This window comes from Bos grunniens, chromosome 8 (genome assembly GCF_055505025.1).
Source record: "Bos grunniens cultivar Pamir isolate PY7600 chromosome 8, Bosgru_T2T1.0, whole genome shotgun sequence".
NCBI classification, from domain to species: Eukaryota; Metazoa; Chordata; class Mammalia; order Artiodactyla; family Bovidae; genus Bos; species Bos grunniens.
Window position 1 is genome coordinate 96,804,004 of NC_141172.1, and position 14,604 is coordinate 96,818,607.

The 14,604-nt window shown below is 44.4% G+C and overlaps 1 long non-coding RNA gene across 1 annotated transcript in view; it reads left to right on the forward strand.

Annotated features, from left to right (window-relative positions):
• Positions 1–14,604, forward strand: part of LOC147367747 (uncharacterized) — a 74,734-nt gene that overhangs the window by 15,094 nt on the left and 45,036 nt on the right. The window contains exon 2 of the long non-coding RNA XR_015169301.1: positions 10,968–11,112. This is a non-coding gene — a long non-coding RNA (uncharacterized LOC147367747). The remainder of the gene's footprint in view (positions 1–10,967; positions 11,113–14,604) is intronic.

The window sequence follows — 14,604 nt, forward strand, 5'->3', positions numbered from 1 at the left end:
TGAAGGACTCCTCTCTGCCCAGCAACACGCCATTCCTGGTCCAATCGTCCACTGGGAAACCAGGAACTATTCAGAGGTTCCGCTGCCTCCAGCTCCTCCTCAAATGACCTCTGGTATGCCTTGGTGCAAACCTGTCCTTCCAGAAGCCTTGGACACTTGAGAGGTTCAGGGCTGTATAGAAATGACCACTGTCGCTGTAGATTGGCCTGAATCATGTCACAAAGCTATAGCAAGCCTACACACATTGACTGAACATCGGCTGGGTGCCAGACACTAGTCTAGGAGAAAGGGATAATCTGTATTTCCTCACGTTTTTTGTTGTCTTTCAGTCGCTAAGTCATGTCTGACTCTTTGCGACTGCATGGACTGCAGCACGCCAGGCCTCCCTTGTCCTTTATTATCTGCCAGAGTTTGCTCAGACTCATGTCTACTGAGTCTGTGATGCCAGTCAACCATCTCATCCTGTGTCGCCCCCTTCTCCTGCCCTCAGTCTTTCCCAGCATCGGGGTCTTTTCCAATGAGGTGGCTCTTTGCTTCTCGTGGCCAAAGTCTTGGAGCTTCAGCTTCAGCATCAGTCCTCCAATGAATATTCAGGGTTGCTTTCCTTTAGGATTGACTAGTTTGATACCCTTGCTGCCCAAGGGACTCTCAAGAGTCTTCTCCAGCACCACAGTTTGAAGGCATCGATTCTTCAGTGCTCAGTCTTCTTTATGGTCCAACTCTCACATCTGTAGCATGTGTTTTTTCCTTTCATTAACATCTTTAAAACTGGGGTAGGTGTTACAATCAATGGCTCTTACAGTTGCTGTTGGACAGGTACTAGTCACAATGCAAGTGGTAATACCTTAACCAATTGATTTCATGTACAAATACATATGATATGCACAGAAGTGATAAATGATATCTACACTATTTGTAAGTAAGTTCAGAAGAATTCTTTCATGATGCATAAAATACAAATCCCAAGAAGCCAAGGTGTCAGGATGTAAGTGGTGCATATTTTTCTTTCTTAATGGTACACAAAAATAATGGTGAATCTAAAAATTTGTTGGCAGGCAAAACTTAATGAAACAAGAGAAGATGATCCTTCTTTGTCAACAGGGAGCTCGAGTTTTAGTTTAGATTAAAAAAATAATACTAACAACCCAGGTAGTTAGACCAGTGCAGCAGTAAGAGCTGCTGTAAGAGGAAAGCATTGGGTGCTGTAAGCAGTCAGGAGAATCAACCAGGCAGGAAGAACAAAAAGAGCCTGGGGGCCTGCATGCTGAGTCTCTTCAGTTGTGTCTGACTCTTTGTGATGCTGTGGACTGCAGCCCAGCAGGCTTCCCTGTCCATGGGATTTTTCTAGGCAAGAATACTGGAATGGGTTGCTACTTTCTACTCCAGGGGATCCTCCCGACCCAGAGATTGAACCCACGTCTCTTACATCTCCTGCTTTGGCAGGTGGGTTCTTTACCACAAGCGTCACCTGAGAAGCCCCAGAAAGAGCCTGGGAAGGCTTTAAAGGAGAGGTGGCATTGCAGCTAGAACTTGAAGGACCTCTGGCTGCTCATCAGGCAGAGAACAGGAAGGGCATTCTAACCAGAGGGAGATGTTTAGGGAGTCTGAAGCATCCTGCATGTCTACCATGCACCGACAGGCATGAGGATGAAAGCTAGGAGGCTGGAGAGACCCTGCTGAGAGTGCTCCAACAAAAGAGGGGTGAGTGTCAGGGAAGGGAGGGTGAGAGGGGAAGCCAGGAGCCTTGCTGGCTCTCAGAGGTTTTTATCTTGTTCAGTTCCTACAGCCACCCTTGGAGGTTGAAAGTATCATGCCCATTCTACAACTGAGTAAACTGAGGCTCAGTGGTTTGGTTCACAAGTTGAGTGGCGAGATCAGGACAGTGCCAAGAGAAGGGCAGCTGACTGGCTGTCGAGCGGCCTCACCAAGTGGCACAGTCGTGGAGAGGACACTGTGACCCTGGGACCTAGTTCAGGAGTCTGGTTGGTTTAGAGACTGGATTAGTCCACCCACCAGGGCGGCTTCAACTCTGGGGGCTGGAGTCACGTTATACAAGCTCTGAGATACGGTTGTGTATTATATCATAAAACCCACTCCAGTATTCCTGCCTGGGAAACCCCATGGACAGAGGAGTCTGGTGGGCTATAGTCCATGCAGTTGCAAAGAGTTGGACATGATTGAGCGACAAAACAGCAGCAGCTGCAGCATTGTATCATATTGGTTTACACCATACCATACTGTACCATACTGTATCATACCATCCGTACCACACCATATTATATGTCGGTTTACAATGAAGAGTAGAGGTGTCACAGTGAGGACAACACCCTGGCTGCCAGCAGGCTCTCGCCCTAGAGGACCTGTTTGTGGGAAGCCAGGGTATGACCAGAAAGTTACCTTGTGGGCAAGGAACTCAAGCAGGTTCATGACCCCATGCATCCATCCTGCCATTATAGGACTTCCCTGGTGTCTCAAATGGTAAAGCGTCTGTCTACAATGCAGGAGACCTGGATTCAATCCCTGGGTCGGGAAGATCTTCTGGAGAAGGCAATGGCACCCCACTCCAGTACTCTTGCCTGGAAAATCCCATGGACGGAGGAGCCTGGTAGGCTACAGTCCATGGGGTTGCACAGTCGGACATGACTGAGCGACTTCACTCACTTGCTCACTTACAGATTAAAGGACTATAGTAATAATAAAAAAAAGCATCCTGCCATTGTGAGAGGAAGGCTAAAAATGCACTGGTGAGGCCCCCCTCCCCACTGAACAGTGCTGGGATCAACCGTTATGTCTCACTAAGTCTTTGCCATCCTCTACCAGGCCTGAGACAACCCAGCTCCCTGTTTCCTTCTTGACCTCATCTCCTGCTCCCCACTTGAAAAAAACTCCCTTCCAACCCTGGCTTCCTAGGAGCTCCTCCAACAGTCCTGGCATCCTCCCTGCTCGGGTCTTCTGTATCTGCACTATCCTGTCTCCAGAATGCTCTTCCAGGCACCCAAATAGCAGTTTCTCAATTTAAGTCATTGCTCAGGTACCAACTTCTCAGCATAACTGGCCTTTAAAATACTACGATCTTCCCTTCCCGCACCTGGAAATCTCTATTCCCCTTGCCGAGCTCGTGGCCTTGTCACCGTCTGACATATCCTTTCTTTGTCTTGGTTATCTTTCTTATGGTCTCCCTAGAATGTCACAGCTGTCAGCTACACAAGAGCAGGACTCCAGGCTGCTTCCTTCACTCTGTCTGTGTTCTCATATCTATACCCATACCTCTCAGCATTTGGCGCCTGATAAGGGCTTAGAAGTTATTTGTTGAATGAATGAATGAATGAATGACTCTACTTTTCCTGCACCTGCAGGCTGACACTTCCTTGGTGGCTCAGATGGTAAAAAATCTGCCTGCAATGCAGGAGACCAGGGTTTGATCCCTGAGTTGGAAAGATCCCCTGGAGAAGTGAACGGCAGCACACTCCAGAATTCTTGCCCGGAAATCCCATGGATAGAGGAGCCTGACGGGCTAGAGACCTTGGGGTCCCAAAGAGTCAGAGATGACTGGGCGATTAACAGTTTGACTTTGAGGCTGACATGCCTTCCTTTCCTGCCTCCAGCCTCTTCTGAGGGGCAGTTTCCTTCCTTTATCCTAAATCCAGTTCAACTTTGGTCTGGAAGAGCCATCCTGTCTCTGTTCAGCTTTGCACGTCTTTGTCCCAGTGCTTTAGGACATCTCACTGTCAGCTCTAACTCCAGTCCTGGGATTGGCTCGAGTGAGTGGATAGCTGCCCTCTGGCACCCACACAGCCCTTCCCACCTAGGGCTCTGGAAGTGGGTATTGAGAGGTCAGGATGGCTATGAGTTCTTCAAAGAAGGTGGGGGAGATGGGGTAGAAAGAGGAGAGCTGAATAATATGGAGCTGGGCTGGGTGAAAAATTCAGGAGCAGAAGGGGGTGTCATTTGGGGAGTGTCGAGTCCACAACATCCATTTCTGTGAAGGCCAAGCCCACTTAGCAGAATGAATTCCCATAGAGCACTGAAGCTGGTGTGGTTTGACGGCAGGACTGCTTGGGCCCTGTGCCCCAACTTGAAGGCACTTCTCCAGGAAGGGTTAGGGGACCCACTGAGATGGCTACACCCAGGCTCCAGGCCTCCCCATATAGAAGGGACTCACTGCCTCCAGAGAACTTTCTATACTCTGAGCAGCAGAAGGGCCAGTCTAAGATATCTGAGGCTGCCCGCATCATCGAGATCTCTTAACACATGGCTTATCTCTTTGTGTCTCAGCCAGACAAGGAGACCTCTGGGGACAGGAAACTTCCGTTTGTATTCTGCCCCCTATTTTTGTAAAGACTTTTTTCCAGAGCAATTTTGTTGTTGTTTTCTAGATGCTAAGTTATGTCCAACTCTTTGCAACCCCATGGACTGTAGCCCACAATTCCTCTGTCCATGGAATATCCCAGGCAAGAATGCTGGAGTGGGTTGCCATTTCCTCCTCCAGGGGATCTTCAAGACCCAGGGATCAAACCTGCATTTCCCGGATTGGCGGGCAGATTCTTTACCGCTGAGCCACCAGGGAAGCCACAGCAAAACTGAGGGTAAGGTACAGAGATTTCCTGTATACTTCCTATATGCATAGCCTGCTTCATTGTCAACATCTAGGGGTACATTTGTTACAATGGATGAACCAGTATTCACCCATCATAATCACCCGAAGTCCCTAGTTGACATTAGAGTTCACCCTTGGAATTGCACGTTCTGTGGGTTTGAATATATGTAGAATGACATACATAATGACATGTGTCCATCGTTATGATATCATACAGAGTGTTTTCCCTGCCCTGAAAATCCTCTGTGCTCCACCTGTTCATCCCTCCACCCCTCCCCAACTCCTGGTGACCCCTGCTGCCTTTTCTGTATCTCCACAATTTTGCCTTTTCCGGAATGTCATATAGTTGGAGTCATGTATGTAGATTTCGGATTGGCTTCTTTCTCGTAGTAATATGCATTTAGGTTTTCTCCATGCTTTTCCATGGCTTGATAGCTTATTAATTTTCAGCACTGAATATTAATTTTAATAATAGTAATAATAATTTCCAGCACTCCATTGTTTGGATGTGCCACAGTTGTTTAACCCATTGTTAATCTGCTCACATATTTTTAAAATTGTAGTAAAATATGTATATAATGGACTTCCCTGGTGGCTCAGATAGTAACCCTGTGGCTCAGAGATAAAGCCTCTGCCTGCAACGTGGGAGACCTGGGCTTGATCCCTGGATCAGGAGGATCCCATGGAGAAGGAAATGGCAACCCACTCCAGTACTTTTACCTGGAAAATTCCGTGGGCTACAATCCATGGGGTTGCAAAGAGTTAGACACGACTGAGCAACTTCACTTTCACTTTTCCCTGGTGGCTCAGATGGTAAAGGATCTGCCTGCAATGCAGGAGACCTGGGTTTGATCCCTGGGTTGGGAAGATCCCCTGGAGGAAGCCATGGCAACCCACTCCAGTATTCTGCCTGGAGAATCCCCATGGACAGAGGAGTCTGGTGGGCTACAGTCCATGGGATTGCAGAGTTGGACATGACCGAGCAACTAAGCACAGCACAGCATATATATATAACATAGAGCTTCCATTTTAACCACTTTTTAAAGGATGTTGTGGGTGTTCATTTATTGATGTCAAACTATGTTAACCATTTCTAAGTGAGCAGTTCAAGAGCATTAAGTGCATCCACCTTGTTGTGAAACCATCACCTTCCATCTCCAGGTCTTTCTCATCTTCTCAGACTGAAACTTTGTACGCATTAAACACTAACTACCCATCCTCCCTTCTTCTCAGCCCTTGGTAACTTCTTTCTACCTCTATGAATTTGACTACTCTAGGTGCCACACGTAAGTGAAATCATATAGTATTTGTCCTCTTGCATTAGGGTTATTCCATGGAGCCTGCTATCTTCATAAAGGTCGATCTGTATTACAGCATGTGTCAGAATTTCATTCTTTTTTTTTAAGGCTAGCAGTCCATTGTATGCATATAGCATATTTTGTTTATCCGTCATCTGTCTATGGACACTGCTCTGGGTTTCCCATTTGCCTCTGAGTTAGCTCATGTCAAAAATATTGGATAGGTGTTCATGAGCAGTTAATGATGAATGGAACTCGAATGGTAACTTGAGAAGCTCTGGGGTGGAAGAGAGTTGAAGAAAGCCACTCCTGCCTTGAAGAAGTGGGTGCTGCCCAAGAAAGGCTGCTGTCACGTTGGAGCAGGAGATGCTGACAGGGGAATGTACATGGGTGCTGAGGCCTTTGGTGCCTCCCATGTCGGTGTCTGTTGTCTCCTGCTTCTAGTGACTAGCAGTCACATTGTCAACATTCCAAGGGCCTGTGGATCTGTTTTAAGGGACAACAAGAAACTGAGGAATGGGGTGAGTCTATCCAATTTTTAGCCTTCTCCAAGAAGATGACGAGCTTCAAGGTCAAGGGCAAGAAGTTAGCATTGACTGAGCACTTTTGGGAGCCAGGCATTGTGCACGCCCTCATTAGTTTTTTTCCACAGATTCCTCCCAAGAAGCCTAGAAGTCAGGCTGATCCCCGCTGCCAGATGCTCCAGGAAATCCAACCAGGGTCAGAACTGGCCCAAGGTCACACAGCTCTCAGTGCTGGACTTGGGCTGTTGCTGTATTTTGTCCTCTTATCTCCAAACCTTGCTGTCTCCAGGTCTGAGCCACAGCTATGGTTGGCATTAGGAAAACCCCTGGAGCTGGTATAACATCAGTCAGGATGGTTTCTTGGACACTGTGGCCCTAGAGTGAGCCAGATGGCTTCTGTGGCCCTTTGACCAGAGTCTCTGAGCTCAGCCTTGGTAGCTTCTGGAAGGTCCAGAGAGGCCAGTGGGTCTGGGTTCCTGATTCTCATTAACTGAGTACGCCTTGCCTATCTCAGGAAGTCCCTAGATGGTAGGAAAATCCAAGGGTCAATTAGAAGTTGACTTGTCCTGGAAAAAGAACCTATATCCTACTCCTTCATCCTGTGTCCTCTTCCCAGTGCTCCTCCCTGGGTCCTCCCCTCAGGCATCAAGAAATGAGGAGTCATTCCGGCTGGTATTCTCATCCTGGAACCTGCCAATTCCTAGCCATATGTTCATGGACAAGCTATCTATCCTTTACGTGTCTTAATTTCCCCTTCTCTAAAATCGGGATAATTACGGTACCCACCTTATAGTGTCCTGTGGGATTTAAAGGAATTAATAAGTAAAGTGTTTATAATGGAGTCTGCATGCTGTAGCTCAATAAATGTTAGTTTTCATTACCAGCAGCCCCTTCTCCATCTGGAGTGCCCTTCCTGTCATTTCTACTGCAGACCCAACTCTTATGCAAACTCCTCCAAGAAGTCTTTCCTGATTCTGGTCAGAGGGATAAAGTGCTCCAAAGACCCCAAAGTGCTTTTCACCCTTCTACTTGTTGCTCATTCGCTAAGCTGTGTCCAACTGTTTACCACCCCAAGATCTGCAGAATGCCAGGCTTCCCTGTCCTTCACCATCTCCCGGAGCTTGCTTAAACTCATGTCCATTGAGCCGGTGATGCCATTCAACCATCTCATCCTCTGTCTTCCCCTTTTCCTTCTGCCTTCAATCTTTACCAGCATCAGGGTCTTTTCCAATGAGTCAGTTCTTTACATCAGATGGCCAAAGTATTGGAGCTTCAGCATCAGTCCATCCAATGAATATTCATAACTGATTTCCTTTAGGATTGTTGGGTTTGATCTTCTTGCGTTCAAGGGACTCTCAAGAGTCTTCTACAATACCACAGTTCAAAAGCATCAATTCTTCAGTGCTCAGCCTTCTTTATGGTCCAATTCTAACAACCATACATGACTATTGGAAAAAACATAGCCTTGACAACACAGACCTTTGTCAGCAAAGTGACCTCTCTGCCTTTTAATATGCTGTCTAGGTTGGTCATAGCTTTTCTTCCAAAGAGTAAGCATCTTTTAATTTCATGGCTGCAGTCACCATCTGCAGTGACTTTGAAGCCCAAGAAAACAATACCTTTCACCGTTTCCACTTTTTCTCCATCTATTTGCCATAAAGTGATGGGACTAGATGGCATGATCTTCGTTTTTTGACTCTTATTTGTTGGCATGAATTTTCTCCCTTGATGATTTGCAAGCTTCTTTGGGCCAGGACGATATACAGTCTGTGTAGCACTGAGCATGTTTCCCCTTCTATCTTGAGGCCACATGAAGGGTACATGGAGGTTACTGTACAGAGTGAGGAGACCAAGCCTCAGCGGAGAGCTCCCTGTGTAATCGGCTCAGACACATCCTGTTGTGGGCTCCAGGTTTTCCATCTGTACGATGAAGACTCTGGACAGATTCCTTCCGAAGTCCTTCCAGGCATGACCATTTTGTAAATAAATAGAAGGCACTAAATCCTTCAGAAAGTAATTTCTCCCATCTGCCAAGCTGGACTTCCCAGCTTCCAAAATTCCAGCTCAATATCCATGTGTTCTTCATTGAGTTTAGAGCTTGAGTCCTGGGGTTAGAGAGACCTGGGTTGAATCTTGGTTCTTAGTTATGGCAAACTGCATGCAAGTTACCTCCTCACTTCGAGGAAGCTCCCTTTCCTCTTCTTGACCTTGGGGATGATAATGACAACCTTGGATATATTACAGAGTATTATATGAAATAATTGTTAAAGGTCTGCCTATGATGAAATCAATCAACTGTAGCTATTATCTCATTCTCTGAAAAATATGAGAAGGAAAGACAAACACCAGTGGCTCCACTTCTGACCAAAACTTTACCTAAACTAATTAGCAGTTATGTTTAAAAGTGGGGTGAGGGTGGCGGAATACACTATTAGTGTTAGTCCCTCAGCCGTGTCCAACTCTTTGAGACCCCATGGACTGTAGCCCACCAGGCTCCTCTGTCCATGGAATTCTCCAGGCAAGAATATTGGAGTGGGTTGCCATTTCCTTCTCCAGGGGATCTTCTCAACCCAGGGATCAAACCCAGACCTCTTGCATTGCAGGTGGATTCTTTTTTTTAAAAATATAAATTTATTTATTTTAATTGGAGGCTAATTACTTTACAATATTGTATTGGTTTTGCCATACATCAACATGAATCTGCCACTGGTGCACACGTGTTCCCCATCCTGAACCCCCCTCCCACCTCCCTCCCCATACCATCCCTCTGGGTCATCCCAGGGCACCAGCCCCGAGCCTCCTGTATCATGCATTGAACCTGGACTGGCCATCCGTTTCATGTATGATAATATGCATGTTTCAATGCCATTCTCCCTGCAGGTGGATTCTTTACCGTCAGAGCCAGGGAAGCCCCAAGACATGGCAACATTAATTAGTATGCTAGTCCTTCGTTTGTAAGCTTTATTGCATAAGTATGCCTTAAAGAATAGAGGCTCCCTAAAGAAAACATCTTCTAGACCAGTGCCTTCAACCATTTGACCTGAAAACCTTCCCATCGGCTTGAAATTCCACCTACTCCTCTAACTGCTCTGCTCAGGCTCAGACCCAGCCCAAGGGAGGACTAATGTCTTGTTCTACTAGACAGTCACGAATTTCTTTAAAAGTTAACTGATAACAATGTTGACTCTGTGAGTTTATTCTGTGCCAGTCACCAACCTAAGAGCTGCGTATGATTTAGTTCCTTAAAACCCTCCTCCATGTGCTCTGCAGTAGGTGTTACTATGATCCCCACTTCTCAGGGGTAAACTGAATACCAGAAATATAAAGACACTTGCTTGAGATCACAAGGTTGGTGTAAGTGGGGATCACAAGGTTGGTGTAAGTGGCGAAGTCAGGATTTAAATACAGTAATCTGATTCCAGATTCTCCAGGATTAGCTACTGGGATTAATTATTCCCTCCCCTGACAGTTGCTGAAGCTTCCAGATGTGGAAAGACAGCTAGATGAAGTGAATATCGGGGACCAGAGGGAGGGAACGAGGGCAGTCAGTCCTCACTCCTCACCTCGCCCCGTGCTTGCTGTAATTCCAGCACTCTCCTGTTCCCCACTGTTTGCTGCAACTGAACCTCTTACTGGTCCACATCTCCACTCTGGTGGCTTGGGGTCAATCTGCCAGCTGGAAGGCCAGGGAGATCTTTCTGATAGTGAACCTTACTATTCAACTGTATTACCCAAAAAACAGACAAATGACCTGGTCAAGTATACATCTTTCAATAAATGGTGCTGGAACTACTGGCTGCCATTCTGGAAAAAAAAAAAAAAGTACATACACACATGACTGGAGCCTTAACTTATGCAAAATGAACTCCAAGTGATTCAAATATTTAAAGATAACAAATGTAAGCATATTAGAAAAATGTATAACCATTTTTATAATTTTGAAATGGAAAGAGATTTCCTAAATACTTTGCAAAAATACAAAGGTTATAACAGATTTTTCTTTTTTTTTTTAACTATATAAATATTTAAAATTCATTTGTATAAGAACAAACGCTATAAATAAAATTAAAGGAGGAAACACCAAATATTGGGGAAAATATCCACAGTATATGTACAGTATGTAATAAGTGAGAAGTTCATATCCTTGCTACATAGAGCCCTCTTTCAGAATTATAAGACAAAATTACTGACAACATGGACAAAATATGTGAACTTCTAGTTACAAAAGAAGAAATTAAAATGACCCATAAACAGCTTTTAAAAGTTCAGCTTTTTTAGTGATCAAAGAGCTAAATGAAACAAAATACTGTTTTTCACCTAGCATGTTGATAAATGGGGCATGTGTCTGCCTCTTGTGGGAGTGAAAGTTGATCCAACCTTTCAGGAGGGTAATTTTGCAACTTGAACCTGTAGGGAAATAAAAATGAGCATAACTTTGAATTCTAGGAATTCATTTTGGGGACATATTTAAGAGGCATCAGAAAGCTTTGGGTCTTTGGATGAGATAAGAATTACATGTTTTTTGTAGTATGTGCCTTTTTGTTTCAGGAGCTCTTGAGGGAGGCCACCCTGGTCCGAAGTGCATCTTACTTCTAACGTCTGCGTGGGCTCTAGCAAAGGATCTAGCGGAAAATACGGTTCAGGGAGTGTGTGAAGCCTGGGTCAACGCAGAGAACGAAGAGAAGACGTGGAGGTTTGTACACGCTTTCCAACCACCACCCGCTCACTCCAGCCCACTCTCCTGGGACCTGGGGAGAGGGAAAAATTGGGGCAGATCCTGATAAAAGTTCAGTGAACAGACCAGTATTTGCTCAGCGGTGTAGGAGAGCTTGGTTACTGCACATTCTCGCCAACACCGGGTATCACGTGACTTTCAATTTTAGCAGTTTTCCTGAGTCCAGGGATGTCGCTTGAGGGTTTTAATTTGCATTTACGTGATGCACCTTTTCATATGTCTATTAGCCATTTGGCCATAGTGTGTGTATGTGTTTAAGTGCCCATTCAAGTTTTTCCTTTTCCTCTTTCCCCTTCTGCACACTTTTTTATTGGTTCTCTTTTATGACTGACATGTAGGAGTTCAGTATACATTCTGTTTACAAGTCCTTTGTTGGGTCTATGTTTGCAAACATCTTTTCTTAATCAGTGCTGTGTTTTCAATTCCTAATGGTATCTTTTGAGGAATCATTCTTATTTTTGAAGTAGTTCAGTGTATCAAAATTTTTCCTTTATGATGAGAGTTTTTTATGTCCTATTTATAAGAATTTTTTACCTACTTCAAGTATTCCAGTCATATTCATATTCTAGTGAATTTTATACATTTTTTTTTTTTACAAAACCTTATTGTTTTCCTTTTAACGTTTAGATCTATAATCCATCTGGAATTGATTTTTACGTGTGGTTAAGCTTTTTTTTCATGTGTTTATCCAATTGATCTGGCACCATTTATTGAAAACATCACTATGTCTTTTCTACATGGCTATGTTACCTGTATCATAAATCAAGTAATATTTATGCTTGCATCTGTATCTGAATTCTCTCTTCCAAGCCACTGGCCTATTTGTGCCTAAACCACCCTGTCTTAATTCCTGTAGTTTTATAATATGTCGTAGTGTAAGACCTCCAGCTTTGTCCGAGATTGTCTTGAATATTTTTGGCCTTTTGTATTTCCATGTAAATTTTGGAAACAGCTTTTCAGTTTCCACAACCACCTCAAAACCCTTAAAAACTGGCAGCATCCACCAAAGCCGAACAATAGGACTCCTGGGTAAATGATTAACAGAAAGAAATACCCAAGAATGTTCATAGTAACTCTATTCAGAAGAGCTCCAAATTAGAAAAAAGCGAAGTGTCCATCCGCAGTAGAATGGATAAATATATAACTGCACAGCCACAGTGGAATGCTGGCCAGCAAATGGGAATAAATTAACCAGCACGCTACAAAACAGTGAGGTTAAATCTCACAAGCATGATGTTTAGTATAAAAAGCCCAAACCGAGGGAGCTCACACTGTGATTCTATTTATACAAAGTTCCAAACAACAACAACAACAAGCAAGCAAAGTTACCTCCGGAAAGTCTTATCTTTGCTGGAGGAAGGGCCATGGTGCAGACCTTCTGGGGTGGGTGGGGGAGGTGGTGGGGGATGGGGTTGTGGGGGTTGGGAGCGCCTGATATATGTTCTTTCTCTTTGTGAATATTGAAACACTTACGATCGTGGGCATCTTATATTTCAATAAAAAGTTTCCTCAGAAATTGATTCGATTCAAGGACAATGTATTCTGAAGTCTTGCTATGTGCGGGAAACCTGATCCTGCCAGCGCTGGGGGTAAATATCAGGACAAATATAAATACAGTGTGGTTACTGCCCTGAGGGGAGTTCAGGGTTTGGGGGTGGTGATGGTGATTAGGAGCTGGAGGTGCACGCCTCTATTTTACAGAACATTATGGAAGCGAAAGGACCACTCTTTGAGCTTTGCCTGGGGGTGCAGGAAGTTTTGTTGGTTATTGAGTGCTAAGTAGGATTTCAACTACTGTAGTCAGGGCCAGTAGTGTTTTTGAGGCCAGGAAATACAAACATATGAAACTAATGTGGCAAATTGTATTTTTAATTTGAATCAAGGTTAAAGTTTAATTTTAAGGACTGACTAATTTCCTTGGAACTCTGGAATAGTAGGTATGTTGTAATCGGGATGGCTAATACTAAAAAAAAAACAACAACCAAAAAAATGACTCTTAAAAATCTCTAATATGAAGAAAATTGATACATGGATCCTTTTATCCTCTATTCTTGAGTAGACTGAACAAGTTACCAACCAATCTCATTGGTTAGATGTGGCTTCACCAATGAAGTAGTGAAATGTAATTGTATTTGTTAAGGAAGCAAAAGCACTCCCCACCCCTCCCCCCTCCCCACCCCCACCCCCACCCAAAAAAACAGTCAAATTTCTCTGGTTAGTAAGGAGCTGCCAAAGAAGGCAATCACTTGTAGGTTAAGGTAGGGGAACTGCTGGATACTATGAAGCAACCAAGGAGAAGGAGATGGAATTTTCTGTCGAATCGTTGGCAATTTGAGGAAGTCCCAAAGGACCAAATGTTCTGAAAGAAATTTCGTGTAGTAAGAATATCCCCAAATTAAACCTCTTGGCTAATTCAGGCCTTCTGGAACCCCCTGGCTTCGTGAAGGGTAGTTTGCTTGCCTCCTCAGCAGTGTAAACCAACTGGATTCCACCAAATGAGGGTGAGAGCTAGGTAGGAGAGGACTCCACAGGGCTGATTCCAAGCGGTCTCCAATATACTTTGTTGCAAAGTACCCCAGCCCCTTGGGAAAGTGCGTAATGGAAAGGGGTCTAAGGGTAGACAGATAAGGGCTCCAGCCCTGCTCCGCAATTTGCATGACCTTGAGGACATCACATTACAACTTCCCTGTGCCTCAGTTTCTCTTTCTGAAACACGAGGGTCATAGCAGACACCTCAAATCCCATAGACCTTGTGAGAATGAACTTGAATGTTTTTAAGTCCCTTAGCACAGAGTCTGGCACCCAACAGGCCTTCAGTCAATAATCACAATATTATTATTTTCGCAATGCTTTCTGGCTGATGTCATGCTGGACAATAAACACAGCATTGAGCATCTCCTTTCTAGGTCACTGTGTCCACAGTTAGGGTTCATACTGTGATTCCATTTATATGAAGTTCGAAAAACAAACCCAGCTAACGTGCACTGTGAGAAGTCACAAAAGTCCTGTCATTTGCGGAGGATGGGTCATGGTGCAGGCCTTTTAAGAGCGCACCCTCATTCACTTTGGAGATTAGGTATATCTATTCATGAGCCAAATCACAGGTTCACTTGGAGCTGGGCTCGGTCTGCAGGCAAACAATGGGAAATTGGCAATTAGGCCAGGAGTAGAATTGAACCTACTGGTCCTAGCCTTGAAAACTCAAATAGTATGTTTTGAACTTTAAAAAAACAAAACAAAACAGTAACCCACAGTGTGAAACACATTTTGTTTTGATCTCAGGGTAAGCATGTCGATAGATGAAATAAAAGTTCTACAAGATAATACTTACCTATTAATTGCAATGCATTCATATATTTTATATTCTAAACTCTTCTATTTCCCTTTCAAAAAAAACATGTTGGTTGTAACCCACTCTACTGAATTTATTGCTTATCATTGGATTAAAAC